Here is a 24080-nt window from a genome sequence, read left to right on the forward strand (position 1 = left end):
ACGAACTGTGATAGCGCATAGGGAGAAGAGGAAACCAAATGTTTAACGAAACTTGGGTGTTTTTTTCCTGCATCTCTGGTTTAGCTTCAGCGGAGGTATTCTTGGAGATTAAAAGAAAGCAGGCAGAACAAAGGAAGCATTCAGACAGAAAGACAGACAGACGGATGGACAGAGGGACGGATGGACAGAACAAGAAGATATGAGTCAGACGGAAGAGATAAAAAAGCTACCAGAGGGGAGAGACAGAAAGTGGTCAAGATGGATCGAGGAAAAGGGCACAGGATATGGATGGACGGATGAAAGAGCGCGAGAGGACAGTTAAAAATTTAGACAGTGAAGGTAAATGCTTAAGTCCTTTTGAGTTCACCCAGCTATGAGTCAGGAGGAACTGAAAGGATTTTCTTTCTCTCTCACTGTCTGCTGCAGCTGAATACCCACTGCTCTTCTATTCTGTCCTGACACAATACATGGCTTTTAGCAAACTCATTTTCCTTTTCAGAGCTGCCTGCTGGTCATTATAGAATGGACAGGAAAAAATTATATATTTATATACACATACAATATACTGCATATTCCAGGCATGATTTTTTCAAGCAGAATGCACAAAACGAAAAACAAGCTTTATTTGGCTTTTTTGTCTGTATTCTCCTCACAGCTACGTGCTTTTGTCCTAATCATTAGAAATTCTGTTATTAGGGGCAAAAACACATATACTGAGTTTTTAGAAAGCAGTGCTTTTTTCCAATCTGTCTCGCCGCTATATAGTACCTGCATAATGCACATCAAACAGCCTGTCAGTGCCTGAGTTTGACATGCCTCCCTTCCCTTCTCTTCTCTCAGTTCTCTTCATTTTCCCCTATCTTTTTAGCTCAGGCATGACCTAAAACAAAGAATGGACAAAAAACTTCAAAAACCCTCCCTGTCTGTCACCTCATGGGCTGTTGTTGTCTGCTGGTCTCTGTCCCTTTATAACAAGCCATTTCTCTCCTTTCATCTTCCCCTTTCAAAGGCTTCTGTTTCTTGTGGGACAGAAATGACAACATATTCTCCTGCACCTCTCAGTAAATAGGCAGAGAAAAAAAGAAAAAAGTCGTCCTCTTCCCACCTGTGCTGGATGTCTTTCTCTTTCTTCTGTGATTTAAAGGTGGGTTGAAATGACACAGAAAACACAGCCACAATCCAATACCATAAGCTGTGCGGAGACGATAAAGCAACTACGGAGGATCAAAAGGATTGACACGTTCTTCTGTTGCCGCTGTCTGTTCAATGCCACGACAGCGAGGGAAGAAGTGCTCCCGGCGCTCAGTAGGGATTGTATTCAATTACCAAATAAACAGCTCAATGGCACACAATCACAATAGGTTGTTATTTTAAAGCCTGGTTTATTGACAGGCATTATTATGGGGATCTTGTATTTGCGGTGATACTTCCACAGTTCGTGAAACATGTTTCTAAATGAAGCGTCCTCTTTGGATTAGGGCTAAATAACATATTGAAGAGATAAGTAACAGACGTGTCATACATGCTGAAACAGGCTTCCCCACGACTTGTGTGCTTTATTTTTGTAAACTTTATGAAATATGCTACTAGCTATCACGAACTTCATCCACACTGCTCCATTTTTGATGAGCAAAATAAGATCAGATTTATTTTGTTCCCCTGTTGGAGAAATTCAATTCGACAAAGCAGCACAAGAAAAACAAATACTGTGTGAACAACAACAAAAAGTAGCAGCACAGGGCAGGAATTGACTAAGAGCAAAGATCAAATAGAATAATATAAATATACTTAAATGAATAAGATAACTAGCAGATGCTATATACACTAGATGGATCTATGTGCACACCTGTTCAATGTTGTGCAAAGTATAAGGGCGTTTTTTCATTAATTTCCTCAGGAAGTAATGCATGGATCTTGACGAAAAGACATCTGGCATATCTAGGTGACTGGTTTCTATCTTCATTGTGATTATTATTTCATGTGAATCCAAATACAAATCTGAATCTTAAATGTGCCTTAATGTGTTGTATTTGATACTGGATTAGGCTTGATTGAATTAAATGGGACTGTTGGGCCTTGGCGGAGGTATACGCTCTACTGAGTGACATTCTAGTTGATTTAGCTACAAACTGTTGGGACAGATTGGTTCAGCCTTTCATTATGATCAAGCTGAAAAGAGTTTGGTCAGACTTTAATAATTTCTGGGATATGAAGAGTATAAGCCATGTAGGGCAAACAACCTGACCGTTAAGTCCTTGACAATCTTTGTCTGACTGTGGGCAGAAGGCTACTATTGATTGTCTCCAGGTTTAAATGTGTGGGTAAGGTTTCCTTCTTGTTGAAAGAAGCTGTTGGACTTACAATATTTCCACTTACCATCAAAAATATGAAGAATTCATCAAATATTTAAATGTGGATCCAACCCGATTTTGTCGAAAAACTTGCATTTACAGAAGACTGACTTTACCTGACTTTATTGGCATCCAGTGCAAAGAAAGAATGATCTAGAACTTTTATTCATTACCTTTAAGACACACTTTGGACTAGTGCCCAGCTGTATCTGAGCTTATAAGCCATCATGAGCCAGAGCACAGCTTGAGATCCTGAGGCAGCCCTGCTCTGGTCATTTACCAGTCTAGACAGACAACTACAGATTATCAAGCTTTCTACATGAGGGCCCCGGCAGACTTTTTGAACCACCTGTCTGATGAGATCAAGCCAAACTCTTTAAAAACTTACTTCAAGAACTGACCGTCCTGTGACCTGCAATTTGGACGTAGTCCTCTTGGTTGCAACTTGCTTTATTGTCTGTTGTGGTTTTCTGAGATTTACGTTTTATTTTACAAGGACTGTAAACATGTGCACAGGACCATGCTCTTGTAATTTGTGCTGTGCCAGATGCCTGCTTTCGCCTTGTTTAATCTGACCCTGTATATAAGACTGTATATAAGATTTTTTTATGTTGTTTTCGTCTGTTTATCTCAATTTTAGCTACAGCCATTTACAGTATATTTCATAAAAACTGATTCAAGACATGAAGAAAGAAAACTGTACAAATAAATATAGAAACAAAGAAGAGCTCGTAAAGCTTTATGGACATTAAGCCGCCTCTTCTCGTATTGAGGGACCTATCTGGGATTTTTATGGAAGAATACTTAGAAAATATGTATTGTACGCATGAACATATTTACTGCAAACCACTCAGGGGTGATGATAATATTTTAAAGGAAAGTTCAGGTTTTAAAGAGGTGAGCTCAGACTGTGAAGACATCCAGTATTGATCACGCTAACACTGGGTCGAATTGGAAAAAAGCTTTCCAGAACAGAGGGATGTAAGGTCAGACTGAAAGGGTTATCTTGGCTACATCTCTGTACCAGGACATCAGATTGTGATACTATCAGTTCCAGGAATAGCCCGGTGCGGAGGAGATACAAAGGTCCAGTTCATTAGCAGAGAGCCTGTCACACTGACAGACCGCTGTGACTGTTTTCAGCAGCAGAGTCTTAACCGAGCAAAAGTAGAAATAGAACAAAATCTGAACAGTAAGGGGAAGAGCTATAAATATAAAAAGCATAATTTAAAGGACACCTCTTGTTTCAAGCATTAATTAGATGTTTCTTTGGCTTGAAACTAGTTCAGGGATAAAAGCAGTTGGCATTGTTTGGCAGTGTGGTAATAAACTCTTAGATTTCTCCAGGTGATGGTTACAAAAAAAAATGTCTGCCAAAAGACCTTCAGCTTCACTTCCTGATGCTGATGTCTAATTTTTCAGATGGTTTATTAAAAATAAAGTTAGTTTCACAAAGCCATCTGGAAAGGAGCCGCCGGAACTGTTAAGAAAAGGGCGGCCATTTTAAAAAGAATACTTTACAGGTAATTAGACGAGCCATCTGTCTATTGCAATCTATCACGGGCTAACTCCAACCAATCAGAACAACAGTAGGAGAGCGCTACCAGTGTAACCTGTTGATAATCAAACTTTTATCGAAGCCCGTTGGAGGAAGAGTAAAAACATTTTTTCCACTGAGAAAAGTCTTCAGACTGGAATGTGACTGACAGCCTCTACACTAACCTCTTGAGAAGCCGCCATTGTTGTTTTTAAACAAACTGTCGTTTCTGTTGCAGGTTGTCACACCTTAACCACACCTGTAGCTGCTGTAGTTCCTCAAAGCACGCTGGTTGGTTCAGCCCTGCCGGATGGATTTGCAATCACATGATCTTGCACATCCAGCTGCCTCACGAGGTAACCTTCAAATAACGCTGACATTGATTTTGTTCTAAATTTGGACACATTTCCTAGCCCCACACAAATCAACACAAACGGGAAGAAAATAGTGTGTTCTTTGCTTTACAATGGTGTGTGATATGACAAAATATGGGAAAAACAGGCAGGATGCATTACCTAAAGCTGTCTCAGGAAAACGTCAGTGAGAATTCTGACATCTCAACTCCCCGGATATATACGGAGAATTCAGTCAGCTGTCAGTGGAAGTTGAAAGAACTCACATTCAAAGATTTTGAGGATGTTCCCCAGGGTCTGTCTGTCCTCGCCTTCCAGTCTTCTGCAACATTAGGTTTCACGTGATTTCCTGTGTCATGAATTCAGTGTTTACTCCCTTTAGTGGAGATGTAATCCCAAAATTCTTGGCATATTAAAGTCACAATGTAGCACGTAGGTTGACTGTGTGTGACAGTAACGTCTCCACAGATTATATTTGGGCACAGGAAGATGGTATTCACACTCTCTACCATTTTCTAAATGCTAAATCCATCTGCACGATGAATTTCTGAATCCTGTCAAGCAGTTCTGAAGTCTGATCAGATGCACCCAGACAGGGTTGTGCAGAGCACTTCTTTCGAGCAGGGCGCTGTTTGTGTGCTACTCTTCTGAATGCACCACTGTCTCCTGGTGCTGCTGCCATAATCAAGACTGACACAGGCACACGGACCATAATCCCCATTGATTAGACACCAGAGATCAAAGGCTTCCACTGCTGTCACTCGCACCTCCTGTCTCCTCTCTGCTTATGCTGCTTCTTTCTTTGCCCTGCCTTTCTTCATCTTTCTTGGCCCTCGCTCCCTTGTGTATGTTTACTTTGCATCCGGGTTTCACCGGCTTATTCTCATATTCCCATCATTTGTCGTTAAAAATCTCGCCATTTGTCTTCTCATCCCTTCGCACCTGTTTCATCAGCTACTGTTGACTTAGAGGCTTTCATTCTGCTAATAACCAGAAGCTGAGCTCAATCAGAATAAATAGGCTCATTCTGAGATCAATTTCCCTCTGCATGCTTGACCACATGATGTTTAGTAGTTTATTAGATTCCAGATCATGGCTGGTGCTGTGGGAGGCTTGTTTTTCACGTTTAATGACTGCAGGAGTAATAGAACTGCTTAGTCAGTGGTAAGGTTAGCATCGAACAACAACGGCGCCCAAAGCTGGCAGTCACAATCTCACTTTCTCTCTTTGTTTTGCTTCCTGTCATTCTCTGTTTTACACCATTTTCTCCCTCTGTGCTGCAATCGACACTCTCACTGTTTATCATTAAGACAATGATGATGTTAAACGCCCCCAACAATTTATCGTGTTCATTCTAATTCTAAATTCTCTTCTGTGGAAAACAAATCTATGAATACACTTGCAGACACACAACTGCACTAGGATGAGCTCGTTGGTTAACCTCATATATTTAAGATCAAACAGCTGACATAATAGATCTCAGAGCCTCCAGCAAAATGGAGCCATGCACACACCCACAGCATTGCAAAGTTATGAGATCAAACCTCCAGCAGGTATTGTGCTCAGGCCTTATGATTCATCATGCATAGTAGTTGCTGTAGTAGTTAATTAAGTAGTGCAATCACATCACGACTGTACAGAAGAAAAGTTCTATCTATACTTCAAAACAAAGCCCATCTGAAAAATTGGGATTTTTCTTCTAAACTCTACACTGCAGTAACTTTTATTACCATAAAATGTGTTTTTATTATTGTCTGGTGCCTTTTATTTTACTTACAGTGAGTGAAAGGCTGCATTAAATTGTGTCTCGGTATTTAATATGCATATAAAAATGCCCCTACAGAAAATAACAGTTTAAAAAAACATTGTTAATGGAGCATAAAACTGAGAGCTCCTCATCATAATCCAGTTTGCACAACTGAAAGCTGTATTTTCATTATCCGGAGAAAATAACGTTCAGAGAATTGGAGACTGAGACGTATCCTGAGGACACCTGTGACACTCACTGATAATCACTGTTCGAAATTAAAATCTGTGTTGAACATCTCACCAGTCCGGTGTGTAAATAAGCACAGTAGGTCGTGTTCCCATTTTGTCAGTTCCCAGAGCTGAAAATTTAATTAAGTGATGAACATACCCTTGCTGTTTAACCCATGTGTAATTAGGCAGAAGAGTGTATCATATTCCCTAATCACAGAGTGCAAATGAAAAGTAGCAATGTTGAGACTGCGAAGCATCTCCTGTTGATTGAGTACAGACATAGCATTTGGGGAAGGGGGGGTGGGTTTCTTCCACTCTACAGACTGTAGTCCTGCATCATTTTTATCCTTCCTCTTCTTTTATTATTATTTTCACTGTGAGCTTTGAATTCAAGACTTGTTATAAGTCATTTAACCTTCACTTCCTTATATTTTTTTTATTAATCTGTGGTGTATGGTTGTATGGGGCGTTGAGGGTAGGCCATTGGCTGCTACCCCAGAAAATGTCCCTGTTTTTCTTCGCCAAATGTTGGCTGGTATGTTCGCACACCTTCTTAGACGTCAGTCAATGAATCTTCAAGGACTTTTGAGGCCTAATTTCTTCAAATCCAAGGCCCCACAAGGCATAGTTTGAGACACAGATAAAGGCTAATAACAGAACTTTCTGCTCTAAAAATTCAACAACTTTTAATGGTTTAGTTTTGATTTTTTTCCCCTCAAGTTCACAAGATTTCAAGGATTTCAAGGACTCGTGGTAACACTGTGCCGTCATTGTGCCAGCACAAACTTAGTGGCCCTTGGTCTGGCTTGACTGCTTGTGTTTATTTGTTATGATTTCTGGTGTTATCCTTCTGATCTGTAAGTTTTATCCATGGTATAACTGGTGGTGTCTATGGTATCTATGTGAGTAACAAACATTTATCCATGTGTTGACATAAGGACATTAGTGAATATAAAAATTGAATAAAAAATAAACAGAAGCCTGTCGGCACATGTCAGAGATGAGATTTCACTGACCTGACAACATAAACCATGACTTCTTCGTCAGTTTACTGAAACAATCCTTTGTGAGTCTGAATGGAAACAGTCAAGCCAACACCTCTAGATGTTACTGTATAGCATCAGATGGTCTATAGTCTGGTACTTATCTCTCTTTATGCCTGAGTTTGTCCAGACAGACAGAGATGTGTGGTTGCGTGTGTGTGTGTGTGTGTGTCTACCATGCGATAAGAGGTGACAATGCATTTGTGTTCCTAATAGACAGCCAGTCGTGGTGATGAATACATACATGGAAATTAGTCCAAGATGAGGGCTAATTGTCTGATTAGATGTGCTTCAGGTTGATAGATGCACAATAGGCCCGTGCACATAAAGCAGTCATTAAGGAACATTAGACCATTAAATTGAACATTACACTTTAGCCAGAGGGAAAAATATGGATGTTCATTAATGCGTCTCAACACGTAGGAGTGTGCGTCCGTGTTTGTGTGTGTGCACAGTACCTTTTCTGTCAGTACTTTGTTCTCTTGTTGCCAGTCTCTCTCTGACGCTGCACCTGTCCATGAGAGAGGAGAGACTGAATTAACATCACGGCAATTACACATTTGAACTGCTTTCTCCCAGGCTTAAGAATGCAACATTCACTGGAAGGAATTTGAAATGCAAATTTCTCGGTGGTTAAGACACACTCGCTGGAGAACCTCTAGCATGGCAGAAGTGTTTATGACTCCCACACACTACATAACACGAACCGAGATGCAAAGCACAGGTAGAAACATACAGTTAAACCTTTTAAAGCCTCTTCTTTCTCTTCCAGCTTGGCATCGTGTACAGGCTAAAGCATCAAGATGTTATTGACAATTAGTGATGCAAGTCAGCATTTGTATTCAAGGAGCAAACAAACTCCAGTGCCTCTCTTATAATCACAGAGGAACAATGAGAAACCACACACACACACATGCAGCCCTAAATACAGTACATACAAACAAAAGTATATAAGCAGGTGCCCACACAAGCTCACAGAGACATAAGTATGTACACTTTTCCCTGCTGAGAAAAAATAAGACCACATCGAGGCTCTTCTATCAACACAGGAAAAGGAAAAAGTACTCATTTGCTTTTCTCGACTGGTGTGCTGCTGAGGGCTTTTTTGTTGCAGTGCACCTCCCGAGGCTCTCTCAAACACACACACAGGCACTCACGCAAACACAAAACCAAGCCCTGTTTGCTCTTGAGGGTGTCTCGCTCACCCTCTGAGAGATAAAATGACATGCTTTGCTGGCCGGGTTGTTTTCAGCTCAGAGGAATTGCAAATTCTATGAAAACGGTGTCATTTTCACTTGGGTTTCCTCCAGCAAGGAAGGCTGATTAAATAAACAAAGGAACTTGGCTCCACTGTTAGTTCTTCAAACATAGAGAGGGAAAGATACTCATCTCTGTTTGTCCTCTTCATGAGGGAAATCAACATGCAAATTTGCACTGTTCACACATTAAAGCATCGTTTCTGGAAAATGTATATGGCAATGTATTAATTACGAATGTGATACTTTATATGCATTTGACTAAAACTCTTACAGTATATAACCAATAAGGCCGTAGCAGTTGCAGTTGCAGTTGCATATAACAGAAAATCCCCTAAGCTCACCAACAAATATTTTTTTTCTGATCTGGTGCCCCCATCAGTAAGACATTTTTTTTGAATGCCATCCAAAACAGTATAACGAAATGTAAATTAACAGTGAGATTGTTTTCCAATCTGCCACTGCAACGATTAGATTTTAGTTAGGTTAAGGCTATTTCGAGGCAGCAAAAGAAGCTATAAGCACTGACATCTTATTGAGCTGACATATAAACACTGGCAAAACGTTATTTACACTAGGATTGTTCCAATACTGATACCAGTATTAAAAAATCCTGGAATCAGTATCGGGAAGTACACAATTCTATACACCGAACTGATACAACATAATTTATTTATTAGAAATGGAACCTTGCTTCTTCCCAGCGGTGTCCCGTACATCAGTATGCAACTTTATAGATTATTTCCTGCACAATAGCACAATATCCATATACTGCAAGTGAATTGTGTGACTTCAAGCGCATCCATAACACAACATCCATACAGAATTATTGGTATACAGCAGAAAAAAATAATGTAATGAAATCTTTCTCTTTTTTTTTAATGGACTGGGGTCAGATAATTACTCCGAATTGGCCGATACACAAGTTCAGGTATTGGAGAAAGAAAAATAAAATAGCATCAGTATTCCTCTAATGTACACATTCAGCAGATGCTGAGCAACATAAACATTCATTAGAGGATTCATTGGAGTTGTGTTTGTGGCCACCTGGCATCTGACTTTTTAGCTGCTCAGCATGTACAATACTAGTCCTTAAATTTGTCTGCTGTTTGGTGCCGGGCAGGTGGGTTTAGCAGACCTTTTGTCGCAGAAAACAGCAGTTACCTGTTGGAAAAGACGTGACACTAAAACAAAGCGACAATATTGTAAGCTTAAAACCAAAACAATGAGCTGAAAGATGCTAGAATGCTAGCAGTGTCACCTTTCAAACTACACCTTTCACATACAGTAGCTATCCAAATCCTAGTTAATAGAGAAATATTGATAATAGGAGCTTTAAAGATTGAAAAAATCATGGTAATGTTTCAGAGAAACATCCAACAATTGCAATTGCAAGAAAAAAGTCAGAGCAGCCTCCATGTCCAAGTCACAGGCTTTGTTCAGTCTACCCTCCAGGCTGACCTTCTACCGCAGAGGTTTTCAAGTCCCAATGACAATGTCTGTGACAGACAACTCTCATAATTCACACTGCAGCTTGAGGTCCTCGTCAGGCAAGCGTATAATGTAGGTTCTATTTATCACTTGAACAAATAAAAACCGCATGGTCATTTTTCTTTCTGAGGCCAGTCTTGTTTTAAGCCATGTTTCCAGTGAATTTTGAGATTGGTGGCATCAACTTTCCCAGTTTCTTAAAAAGGATATTTGCAGTTTCCTCTGCAGTAGTATCTCCTCTGCAAACAGACTGTTGCAACCCTTTTGGGTACAGTACATGCTTTCAAAAATACGAATATGAAGATGCAGAGAAATGGATTCGCAAATCCATATTCTACAGTAATTCACTCACAAACATCACAGCAGACATCTCAAAATGATTTGCATTACCCTGCACACACACAAATATACACAGGCTTTTTGTATAACTCCTGTATGCTGTCCCACTGAGAGAAGAGAAAGTTACAGATGGTCCTGTTTCTGTCCTCCGACAGCTTTGTAGCTGTGAAGGCAACACCGCGGAAGGCTTTGGAGTGTAAATCATATTATGTTCCTGCAGTTTATGCTCTAGCCCAGCAGCCACTGAAAAATGCTGCTATTGCAAAAAATGTGAGCATAAAAAACGTATGACAAGAGAAATGAATGTGTATAATAAATAATTTGCATTCTTCCATCTTGGTTTGAGCCTAATCAAACAATAGCAGTAGGTTACTGTATATACAGAAAGTTGGGGAGAATGGAGTAATGATAGAAGTGTAATGTTTGTATAAACAAGAATGAGATTGGAAATCATATTTTGGCATGATGATCTTGTGAATTCTTACATTTCACACAGTACGGTATAAAGGCTGAAGTGATTTAGTGTCCCCTGCTGAGATACTTTTCTCATAGCTACCATCTGTTGTTTTATGTTTAGCCATGTAAGCAATTGGTTTAATAAAATTTTAAATTTTAAAAGTTGGCAACCAAAGCACTCAGTAGAGAGTGACATATGTACAGTATGGATAGATTACGGCATGCAGATTGTATTTAATTTGAAAAGCAGTGGCATGGAACTAAATATAATTAGTAATGACTAACTTTGTCATTTCAAAACCATTTTGTTGTTCAATTTAATAATTTTCGTACTGAGCAAAGGAAACACCCTTTGCATGTTTTTCTCCCTGAGTGTCAGCTAGAAGGTAGAGTCCCGCCTCCGAAGTGATCTCACATTGCTATGAAACAATATGACACAAAATAACTGATCATTAAACTTAAATTTTCTGCTATATATTGGTTTATATATTAAATGTTTATGTTGTTGTTGTGTGTCTAATATGCACCGATACGAAAACTTTTATTTTTCTATAATGTAGAAAAGGATCCTTGGGGTAATTAATAATTGTTAAATTCCCAGTAAAGTTTAGGGTTTGTGTTGGTTTATTGTTAAACTCTAAAATACCCTGCCTCTGTCTTTGTCACCACTGTTTGATAAGCATATTTGGGGGATCAAGGCAAAAATCTGCCTATATCGGCTAATATATAGAAATTTCAGTATTTTTGCTCAGTAGTTTAGGTATCAGCATCGGCCCCAAAAATCAATCATCCATCTGGCTCTATCTTATTGTCTACAGGATTATTAAAGTCTTAAAACATTTGTAAAGCATTTAGCCAAAACCACAATCTTCCCTCTAACAAACACATTGCTTCTGTTTTTCAGTAATGCCTAACTGGGGAGGGAAGTTATTTTTGAGTTGCGGGGTTAAAGCACGCCACTTGTCAGAAAGCTGGCATCTGGACAGGCCTAGATCTGTTTTTGTATGTAATGTAATAGCAAATAATGTGACTGAGTCTCCCAAAGCTAAAACTTCAAGCATATTCAATAAAAACCTAATGTGATTTTAAAATGTCTAGAGATTTATTTTATTTTACTGTGCATTTAAATCTAAATAACACAAATAACTAAATGTATATTATTGTCTATATTCCTAAACCTCAACCTAATTCTAGAGCAAAGCTGCCCGAGCCACTCCATAAATCATATCGGCTTATTGAATTGAAAAAGTATGAAATATCTCAGATGATAGATAGTTGGTATTTAGTGAGGATGGCTCACAGCCACGAGTGAATTATATGTGTGTGTGACTGCGTGCGTGTGTGTGTGCATGTGTGTGTGTATGTGTGTGCTTGTATGTGTCGATGAGAAAGAGAGAGAAATAGGAAAAACAAATTGAGAGACATAGAGACGCAGATTGAAAGACATTCTCGCTTTCTCACACACACACACACACACACACACTATTGTACTCTAGAGTGAGTGTGGGTCTTGTGTGTGAATTAGGCTTGTCCCTCAGTGTGCAATTTTTTATCAGTGGACGATCCCATTTCCGTTGTGTTGATGCAGCAGATGGATTCCCTCCCACTAACCATTCATCACCTGCCACACCAAAACCTTCCTTTGCCCCCTTTACGCCAATGAAAAATGGGTTTTTGACCATCTTTTTCCCCAAGAAAATAAAAGTCGTTTACCGTGTCATCAAACAGGTTTCATTACGTGGTCCCACAGGAGTTTTTGAGAAGAAAAAGTTTTCATTTTATTTTGTTTCTCACAGCACAATGTAAGAGGAAGTGCAGCCAGGGGAAACTTTAAATTGCTATGATCATTAGCGGACAGTGATGAAGCACAAAGAAGAGAGGAGAGATAACAGCGTCAACTGATTGCAAACCATGTTTTCATTATGAGAAATGCTCATGTTTACTTCAGCTTAATTAGAGGTAAATATTACTTTGTCAACATTTATAATTGCAGTCATGTAAAATATTGGGCTTAATTATTTTTGGTCAATATCAGCATGATTTTTCCTCGAAGAATCATTGAAAGAAGCAAACAGTAAACAATTCATGAGACTTCAAACTACTCAAGGAGAAATTTGAGGGAAAGATTCGAGACACTTGAAGAATTCAGAAACTCTGCTGACCTTTAAATTCTGATAACAACATGAACCAACATGATAAAAGCAAAGTCACTTCTTGTTTTGAGTGACTTCTTCTCACTGAACTGACTTCAATGCTGTGCCTGTCTCAGGTTTTAAATTATTCCATGAATAATTATTTACTTGATAAAGAGGGATTCAATTTAGGGACACCACATTAATAACTCACAGCGGCAGCAATGAGGGCAAAGGGACGCTTTTCTCTTTTCTACGGACGTAATTAGTCAATAGTTGAATTTGCGTAGATGTGTTTCAAAGGTCAGGATTAATTTAGAATTTGTGTCAGTAAAAATAATGAAGCAAAGACTGTTAGTGACACTGTCAGTGCAATGAGCTCATTTACGGGATTGAGGGCAACTGAAAATGAGACATTTGTTATCTTTGCAGAGCAGGAAATGAAATTCGGAGTCAACCAAACTTACAAGAGGGCTACTGCTGTTGCTTAATGCCTGTGTGAATTAAAACTGTAGGGATGTGAGGCAAAACTTGTTGTTGTTTTAGGTTGACAGTGCTCAGTTAAAAGGAGTTTCAAGAATATTTCAACTACAGGTATATATGACAAATTCAGTTTGTAGCCGTCCTGTTCAGTTCACAATTTCCAGCAATGTATTACAAGAGACAGAAATTAACAACACTTCCGCTATTTACCTTAATGAAAACAGTGCTACGGCCTGCTATAGCCAGTTTATATTTATTACCCTTGATTTTTTATGTTTTAAAACAAGCTGCAGAAATCTCTTGTGGACTACAAAACTTCACCCAACTTTCAATTGGCATGGGGGTGATCAGACAATTAATTTCTATTTTTGGGTGAACTTATCCTTTAATATTCAGGCACGAGGAGCAGGTGCTATATCAAACAGCGACGGCCAAATATTTCATGAGCGAACTGAGTGTTTAAACCACCCTTGATTAGGATATACTGTATGTGATTTTGCTGAGGAGGTGACAGTGATTGATCAATCACATGCGCTTAATTAACTTATAAGAGCAGCATGTCTAAATGGTGGGATAAATGTGGGCTCTGTCAGTCACACCACAATACTCAGACTCTGAATCAAGTTGACTGAAGTTTCTAATGGCTTTTTTTTTATTGCAATGGACTGCATTGAATAAATGCAATAATTGTAATATAATAATAACAGACAACAAACTGTGAGGTTGTGCAGATTTGTGCTCTTAACATTTGGATGCTAAAATGGAAAAAAAAATAAGTTAACTTCAATGTTGTGCAATCAACGTGATTAATTTGTTTTATCCATGTGTCTAATTTATTCTTCGAGTAGCATCTAGTGATCCAATCAACTTTGCATGTGTGCGTGCATGTGTGTGTGTCTGTGTATGCAAGTTTTTTCTAGAGGATAACTTCTGTTCATACAAGTCAGAATGCTAATGATGTTTACATACAACACTGGGTATTGCTAAACTAACTTCACATAATGAGGCTGCTACATTTGCACACACACACACACACACACACACACATTAGCCAAACAGACACTAGCTGAACCGAAGACTCAGAAACACACATAAAACCACAGGCAGAGATACAACAGACCGCAGGTCTCAGACTCAATAAACCCTTGGAATTGCTGAGCCTTCAAGTCAGACTTTTAATTATGACAGTCATCGATCCCACAGAGACAGACAGAAGGAGAGACGAGCAGAGAAACAGAGGCGAGGTGACAGGCAGCCAGAGAGAAAGTCAACAAGAGAAAATGCAGACCAAGTAAATGAGCGGGGGAGTTGATGGTGCAGATCCAGGGGCTATCTGATGAATCAGCATGTCAAATAACAAATTAAAAGACTGTAAATCGATATTTTAGCATTAAAGCTTACAAAGTAAAAGCCTTGGAGTGCAGATCAATAAAATAAAGCACACAGGTGCTGAAGTAATGGAAGATCCATTTAATTCAAGAAGTAACAACCTTCATAATTCAAACGTAACAGTTTTAAAATTGAGATTTGATTTATTTATTGCATCATTACATTTACACAAGGTAACAAATAAATGTCACTCATCCTAAATGATGTAATACATTGCTCATATAAATCCCCCAGTGTGAGTCGTGTTAAAGATATCATTACTTGACACGGCAACAATAGCCGAGCCAGCATCCTTCATGCTTGTGGGAAAATGGGAACCATTAGTTTCCCTCACTGAGGCTTGTTGGCACTGTGGGGAAAAATGTCTTTGACCACTCGGTACCAGTAGATTAAACATGGGACACTTAACACTGTACATTCCTCTTAAAGTCCACTACATATAGGACTGAAACATTTTCCAGTGAAGCGGGAGATTATCTCTCTGACAAGCCACAGTGTTCTGTTCAAGAGACCAAGGCATATTCACTTGCAAAAAAAAGGTAAAAAACAAAAACCTAAAGGCCAGCAGCTTGTTAAATTTGCGCAGTAACAAAGAGTTGAAATATTTTGCAGCACTGAGAAGACTCAACACCACATGATAAACCTGACTCTTTGCTCTTTCTCTTTTTGTTTCTTCCCAGGCTCTCTAAAGTGCTTTGTATCACTGACTGTCAGGCAGAGGTCGATATACCAGTTATTTAAGTTGTCACACTAACTCAGACACCTTTGCAGCAGGTAAATACTTCAAGTTTTTCACAATTGTTTACACCCCAAATTTGGAACTTGAAACACAATCGCTGAAACCAGAAACTCTCTTGTCTGCAGAATCACAGGCCCAGTACACCTTTGTTTTCAATTCTAAATAATACTATTTGCAAAACTAGCAGAGTTCTCATACATTATGCAAGACATTCAAAACTAAAATCTCTTGTGTTCTTTTGGAAAGCAAGGCCAATCACGATGCCAAGTCTTACTTTCCAAATTGGCAACATCCACTGCTCGCAGGTGTAAACACTAGTTGACTAATTGTTCACTTAGAAATCAGAGCTTTAGCGCTATGAAAAAGCCACAGATGAGCTCTCCTGTTCTGGAGGAAAATAGAGGTGAACAGTGAAGGGTTAGAGTAAGAGATAAAGATCAAGGAGTAGGAGGAAGAGGAAGGGGAGGACAACGAGATCAGGGCCACTCTCATTCTCAACCATGGATTGAGTATGCTTCTTCTGCATGCAATGTAGGATGCATGTGGTGAAGTTGATGTGGGGGACTGATCTGTCACTTCAGGAGATTCTTTCCCCACTGTTTAACCAGGAAGAAAATCATTCGTGATGCAGATTAGGTGCTGTGGTCAGACCAAAACAGGAGGCAGGATGCAGCATTATTTCTTTTTTTCTAACATTCTGCATTTGTTTTCGTCTTTTTGTTTTTAGAGTTTTGACAAATGAGCCTTTTTAAATATTTTTAACATAAAACCTTCATCTTGCTGAATGTTTTTCCTGTTTTTTTCTTTTGGATATGTAAAGTCTTCCATACAAAACACATTTTTTCGAAAATAGTGCATCTCGGAATAAAATAAAATAAAAAAACATTTTGCTACCGCATTGAATTTGATGTTGATACAAAAAAGGGTAGATATAAATAACTGGAGCAATCTTTCACAACTGCCGAAAGTGTAACCCTGAAAATGCAAAAGACATACACTTAGATATGTTCACAGTAGTGTTTTATGTTGAGCACATCAGTGTGGGGTTAAAAATAATGGAGTGTGTGTCATTTTGATGCACAAAATCATTCTGGAAGGAAATAAAACAGTTTTGAAATCAGTTTGCTTTTGCTAGAGATTTGTACAGCTTTTTGTTTGTAGTTCTGTCCTTTGAGAAAATGAGCCAAAGATTCAGAAACTGTCTGTAAACAACTGTGAAAAACAAATTTATCTTTCCAAGCCACAACATCATAATAACGTAGGATTTAACATGTGACATTCAGTAGTTTATTGTTTCCTGGGCCTCCTATGTCTAAAAATTGGAGCTGTGCTTCTTCTGCTGCTTTGGATGAACTGAATCGTATCAACTAAAAGGATTGGATGAAGAATTAACAGCTGAAATAAAGAAGTAGAGAATAACAAGTAATATATAGGAGTTTACAGGAGCATGTACAAGTGCACATTTAAATAATCTCATTTTCATATAATTTGGTTGCTATTTCACAGTGTTGCTTACAGGAAACAACACCTACTCACAACTAACCTTAATTAAAAATACTGTCACAATTTCCCTTTTAAAAATAAATCATTGCAATTGCGGAAAAAAAAGAAAACAACTTCTACAAAAACTTACATTTCTTGGTATCTCTACCAATATTGGTTATTGGCTCTTGGCTTTCCTGAGAGTTTTCAGAAAAATTCAAGTCAAGTACAGTAGCTGTTCTTCTAACTTCTTCTCTGCATCCAATAATTGTGTTTTTTCATTCTAATAATCAGCGGGAAACATTAACATAATAAAATGCCGCAATCATAATTATCATTGAATAGAATATCTCATTACGAACAGCAGCGATCAAACAAATAATCACTAAACTCCACGGGACACATTCTAAAGCTGGATCACTTCTGTTCGCCAAATAGATTACCGTGGTTGCCGATGATGCAGAAATATCATCATTACTGCAAGTTTTATGGCTTGGCTCCAGTGGAGAAGTGAATCGATACCAACGAAACGTGACTTAGGTAAATGGGCTTAGGGAATAAATCACGATATCCACAATGCAAGTGACTCCAACATCACTCATCGCTTGGAAAGAAAGGTGACAAAATCAGACCAAAATCAGATCTCTTTGGACAAGAGACTGCTGGACGATTTCTGTTTTTTTTTTTTTTAAGGTCTGACCTGCCCTTTCCGATTTTCATTTTAAAACATTAACTATTAAATAACTCCCGACCTTCTCAGGGCCCTCTCTCACTCTCACTCAAACACATCTCAAACTAAAGAGCTCCATTACTCGAGAGTAGCTGGACGTTACAAAGACAATCCCACTGAAAATGAAATGCAGTATATCCCACTTTATCGAACATGCTGCAAGATATTATATTGAGTGGCCTGTTAACAAAATGGTTGAAGTGAACTGAAGTTCCCCTTGATGGGCATTTACACAGTATATACTGGTATTTCCAGGACTCTTTTTGTGAAAGGTAAAAAGGAAAGAAGAAGAGTTTGTCTTTAATGCTCTGCGATTTCCATATGAGTGGAATAAAAAGTTGGCCACTCTGGTTCAGGTTCTGGTTTACTTTTTATTATCAATATTTATCTTTATTATATTATATTTTTGTTTTATTTATATTACTGGCACAGAAGCAGATACACCTGACACTGATCAGCCGGTCACCAACAATGCGGATCATGCTAAAAACAGCCATTCCGTTCCCTGACCAATCGATCAGAGCATCTCTAGGGATGGGCATAAAACGTAAATACATTTCCCTCCTGTTTTCAGCGCAGTTTTCTAATGTTTGAGCTTTGACAAGTGGTCTTTTAGCAACATTCTCTGCTGTCTTCTACTGCAATGGTTTAATGGCACCAAACTGGAGAATTATCGCCACCAGCTGTCTATCAAATTGCAGCAAATTCCTGATATTCACATAACCGTAGTGAAGAGAAGCAAACAATTCATTCACATTTTGTGATGCTGGTTTTCTGGAACTTGATACAAGACAGGAAGAAAATACAACAAATGATGATCCAGGAAATCCAGTATTATGTTTATTGTTTGCTCATGCTTTTCACCAACAGAAATTGTTGTGCTACATACGGATGAAAATTTGACTACTAACACTCAGGAACCACCACAGAATTGGTGCAGAATTGAAAAAAATTCATATAAAAAAGCATGTCTAATATTAGAATATCTGTTTGGTTGAAAAAGTGACATGCATACTCCCACCCATTTTTTTGGGGGAAAAAAAACAAACAAACAAAAGAAAACATTGCACAAAGGGTTTGCAGAGAAAAAAACAGGAGTGTCACTTGGCTCTATTTTGGCTGCACTGGCACCGTAACACGCACTCAGTTGTCACATATACTGCATATTGCACACCTCACATTACACACAGAGTCCCCACTTCCCACCGCCACTCAGTCAGACTCTTTTCCTACATCTATCTCTCTTGCACACTCTCACTCACAAGAATTTATCAGCCTTTAAAGGCAGCACAGTGCTGGTCAGAGAAGTGCAGAGAGGTTAGAGCTGCAGGTCTGGCCGCGGATATCCTGGAGGATGACTGGGATTGTGAAGAGAGCGTGAGAGAGAGGTGGAGAGCACCACTCAATCAATTTCTATTGAATCTCACCCCAGTGGGAACAGGATAAGCGATGCAGACCTCAGGGATGTAACAAGCCTGTGCATTCTTTATATTTGAAGAAAAACAGCCAACCGGGCTCACACTAAACTGTAAAATTGCCTCGCAGTACAATCTGGCAGTTTGAATAAAGATTTTAGAAAGCAATGAGATTTGTTTATTAGCTAATGATAATACTTTGATTCTAACCTTCAAATTATACTAGATGTGAACTCAAGAAAATCAATGTAAAGTGCTGTATAATATATACAGTACAATACCCTTGTTATGTCCTTGATTACATACATACATGTATAGTAAGTAAACATATTGTGTAAACACTACCCAATTAGAGAAAGAAGTAGGAAGAAAAACACAATGAACCTAAGTGGAATCAGAAATTAGAGGCTCTGTGGTGACAAATTACAGAGAAAAGACTCCTTTGGTGCAAAGAAAACAAGAAAACCAAAAGAAGCAAGAGAAGGTGTTTAAACCCTTTTAAATTTGCTTAAAGTTATGTAAATGCAGACTTAACAATGAATGCACCTTGAATTTTGAGCAGGTACAAATGTAACACCCACAACAATGCTGGCATGAAATTAGTAAATTAGGTCCCAGGGAGGTTAAACGTATTCCAAATGTGGCAAAATGAATGTTGAAAAATGTAAGCGTGGCTCTAATGGTGGTGCAGAGAAATTCAATGTTTAAGTGGTAATAATTCATTGTTTAATCACATTTAAAAAAAAAAAAAAATGGTATTTTAAAAATGTAAATTAACGCCTAAATGATTAATGACCGCTACAGCGGTAACGTATAAATTTACTTTGTGGAGCCTGTATCCAATTTTTTTGGTTCATCCAGATTGAAATCAGATTTTATCAAATCTGGACCGCAAAGAAACAAAACAGAATCCGACTACTGCAAATGAAATGTACACAGCAATCATGGGCGGAGTGAATTCAATTTACGGTCAGTCAGGTGTGACTCAATCATTAAACATTGCTTTACAATGTCTGTCTCCATCACTGATGTTCCCTGCTTTGACAGATCCACAGATACATTTTTCACCTCGCTTGTTTTCGTTTTATAAAAGAAAACGAGATCAGTTAAGGTCATATGCACACCAATCTCATTATCAGGGCAAACAGCTGAGATAGATTAGCGATGCCTGGAACAGTGTGTCCTCTGTAATTGTTCAAGTTGTGCAAGTTCAATGTTAATGTGTACCATTTATTTCCAATTTTACATCACAAACCAGTGTTCATGTTCAAACATTAATGTTGGCTTAAATACATAACAAGAACAGCAATGTTATGAGGTGACAGCGGAGCATCTTTTATCTGCCTCTGAGCTGTTATTTGATGTAATAATCTACAAATGAACAGCCTTAACTAAATCTTACCACCTGAGAAAGCCCTTGTAGTGGACATGCAGACATGTCGTGATTAATATTTTGTGGATGTTTTGACTGTGGCATTAGACCTGCATCATCGTTCAACACTGACATAAAGCCAAACCCTAAATTGATTTGAAGGTACCTTTGGAAAGACAGATGCATGTTGAACTGTATGGGTGCTGCATATGAACTGCATCCTTTTCTTTTGAATAACAGACCTTCCAATAAACTCAGAAGATGGCTCCGCTTGCCGATGAGCAAAACTGCCTTTGAAAAGTAAGCGGGTGCTTTGATAAAAGTTTTTCTATTACCTCAGTTATTCAAGCAAAACCGGTGAATCAACTCTGCATGTTTCAGTGATTCCCGGGAACCTTTTCATACGTTTAACCGTCATCTGCTAGAATACAGATGAATATTTTCAGCCAGAAATCCATTAAGAGTTTCTATATGAAGTGATGTGAGTCAAGGGTATGTGCTCTCTCCAGTATCATCTTTAGTATTTAGTATAAGGTACACTACTATTAGAATACATACTTTGAGCATAGAGAATGTAGTTTCAGCCAGCTGGGCCAGGCGTCATTTGGGTTTGCATACTTGTGTAGGCTGTATAGAGCAATGTATAAACTAAGGTTAACCTGATACTAAACTGAAGCATGAATACATTATATGGACAACAATATTACTAATAAGAGTTTTAAATGCTGCATGTTCATGGCAACATTGCCCCTATTTTGAGTTGAGTCCCTAGTTAAAGAATAGCATACTTTATGACACAAGCCCATGCAGCATGACTCATCAGCTTACAACTATCTTGAGACGTTTCTTTTCTCGGGACGTGATGTCAGGCAGCCTGGCCCAGTTAGAGAGACATCTCTAAGAAAGAAAGTGACCCTAACGACTCGGCAATGAACTCAGATTCAAAATACCCAAATGTTATCTTCTAAAAACCAGATGAAATTTTTTTGTCTTTTTTATCTCTCCCTCCCGAGTTGCCTATTTCTGTGCTGTCAGCTTGCTTCAGTGATATTTCTTATACAGAGAACAGAGATCAAGAGTGCTTCTGCATTGATTCTTTTGCTTTGTTATGACACGAAATTCTGCTTCAGTGCTCCCTGCTAAATGAACAAGGCACACATGTTCTCTGTCTCACACACACACTGATACACTATGACAGATAGCTGTGAGCACATAACTTGATACAAGATTATTTGTTATTTTGAGACTATCGATTTGTGAGTTACGCACTATAACAAGTCTCTTTCAGAAGCGTCCCTGCAGCAATCAATTTTAACACGCTCCCCCATTCGCTGCATTCTAATGATGTGATCAATGTATCTTCTATGATGCTGACTACACAGAAATAGAGCGTCATTATCCAGAAAAGAATCCAATAAAAAGACAAACATGACAAGAGCACTACTGTGAGATGACATTGTTTTATATGTGAGGTTCCTGAGATGGAGACTATGGAAGCACACGGCTCCCGTGAACATCATCCATCATCCAAACATCTGGTAAAAACAGGAATACATTAGTCTATTTATAGGGAGGTATTTCTACATTGTGGGGTCACACAACATGCCTACATTATCCCACAACAAAAAATGGTGCAGTTGGTATGTCAGGCAGCAATCCTATCAGCAGGGGACGTCATTTACAGATGGGGTCACAAGTAATGGAAAGTCATTTTCACCAGGGGCTTTTTTCCATGTAGGATAGCTAAAGCACTGCCAGCTCAACTAGGACAAATGGCTGCCTCTTGCCCAAATCACTACGGTAACCTAGACTGAGTAGCTAAGCAGCCCCAGCTGAGTGCTTTGGATGCTTAAATGTTTCCCATGGCTGTAGCCTCAGCTGTTCCTGAACAACCTAGTGTGAATTACAACGCAAGCAAGTTGTGAACATCAGGTTCCATTAAGTTCTGTTGTTTATTAATGCAATGCTTGAATTTTTCAATCAGGAGGTTTCATTGATTGAACATTCATCAGATGTGTGTTTGGTTTTTTTACTAAGATATTAAGAATTTAACTAATAAAAAAATGATTAACAGACAAATAGAGATGGGAAGAAATACATCAAAAAAGGATCTTACAAATGATAAATACTTGCAAGTTAAATATAGCAAAAATAAAATGTATTTAATTAAATTGGAAAAAGATTACAGCAGCAATTATTGTGTCTTTCATGAGTTTTGCAAAGTAAGCAGTCCATATTGCGTTCTCATTACAATGTTCTCTACCAGTAATGTGTGCTACAGTAGCCGCTCGTGGCAGAAGGGGTAGAAAGCTCAATGATGTCTTAAATGGATGATGTGCAACAATAGAAAGTTGTCTTGAGCTTCATAAACTGCATAATGTGAAACTATAAAACTTGTGCTGTAGCTGAACATTTACGTCGGGAGCACTAAATGAAACAATGCAAACATGCAGGAAGTGAGTTGACTTTCTGATTAACTATGTTTTGTTCTGTTTGCCCCGAAGTTGCTGAACTTGCTCCCCTGATGTTGGAATCATTTTTACTGGAGTCATTCACTATAATGTGTTTGTATAAGGCCGTTCTAGGTTTGGATGTTACAAGCAAGAGAGATGCCCTGACCTGCTAGTGCTGAACACATTACACTGCAGTATTTATACCATTACTGTGATTCATTTAATCTCTTTCCTGCAGTAAAGTCTCATATTTAAGTGGCACTGGAGGAAATAAAGATGGAAGAAAAAACTATGTCAAGACCGGTGAGACCTGCCCTGTTACACAGACCTGTAACTAGGCCTTTAAAGTAAACTTTGAAGTGCATTTATACATTTCTACACTTGGTAAAGTCATAACTAAACTCTGTAAACTCTTAAGTAAACAACAAAACTTTGATTGAAGATGATTAACAAAACATTCAGTTTTACAGGAAGTTCACAGACTCTTGAAGTGAAGCAAGTATAATGGGTTTTCTTGTACCTCACATCAAGTGGTGATACATTAACACCGTACTGGGCATCTTAATTAGAGCCAAATAATTGAATGGCTTTGGTTATTTTTTCAGATCTCAACAGTCAGGGTGTGGATGTTACATACAAAAATCACCCACAAAGGTTTATTCTGTTTTAACTTCCATGTGAATTTTGCATGTCAAACTTCCCATTTCTATTCATTGTAATTTACTATTTTATTCCATGTATAAGGGGCTTTCACATCACCAGTTTCAGTCTCAGTCAAACCTTCAAATACCATCATGTTGGCTCAGCAGCTGCAAATAGAAAATTGGGCAAAACAGAACCAGCTATGTTTACATAGACTATCTACTAGAGTATCTAGTTGTCACAAGTGTCAAAAACGTAGAGCCTGTCAGTGCCTTTTCACCATAGAAGAAAAATACACCGCACAGCGTGAGAGTAAATAAAGCAAATTAATGCTTCCTTGAATTAAAATTGTGAATGGCTTTAACTAGATAATGGGAGCCTCTTAACAGTTAAGCAGTAAAGCAAGTAATTGCTTTTTCATGGACTCAAGATTGTGA

The 24080-nt window shown here is 38.5% G+C and overlaps 1 protein-coding gene across 7 annotated transcripts in view; it reads right to left on the bottom strand.

Annotated features, from left to right (window-relative positions):
* tnr (tenascin R (restrictin, janusin)) overlaps window positions 1-24080 on the bottom strand; it is a 180360-nt gene that overhangs the window by 86056 nt on the left and 70224 nt on the right. For all 7 annotated transcript variants that reach the window (XM_084368095.1, XM_084368094.1, XM_084368096.1 and 4 more), the window contains one exon: window positions 7723-7775. The gene's annotated coding sequence lies outside the window, so the exon portion shown is untranslated. The remainder of the gene's footprint in view (window positions 1-7722; window positions 7776-24080) is intronic.

The sequence above is a fragment of the Pagrus pagrus genome (assembly GCF_965226575.1).
Source record: "Pagrus pagrus genome assembly, chromosome: 12".
Classification (NCBI taxonomy): domain Eukaryota; kingdom Metazoa; phylum Chordata; class Actinopteri; order Spariformes; family Sparidae; genus Pagrus; species Pagrus pagrus.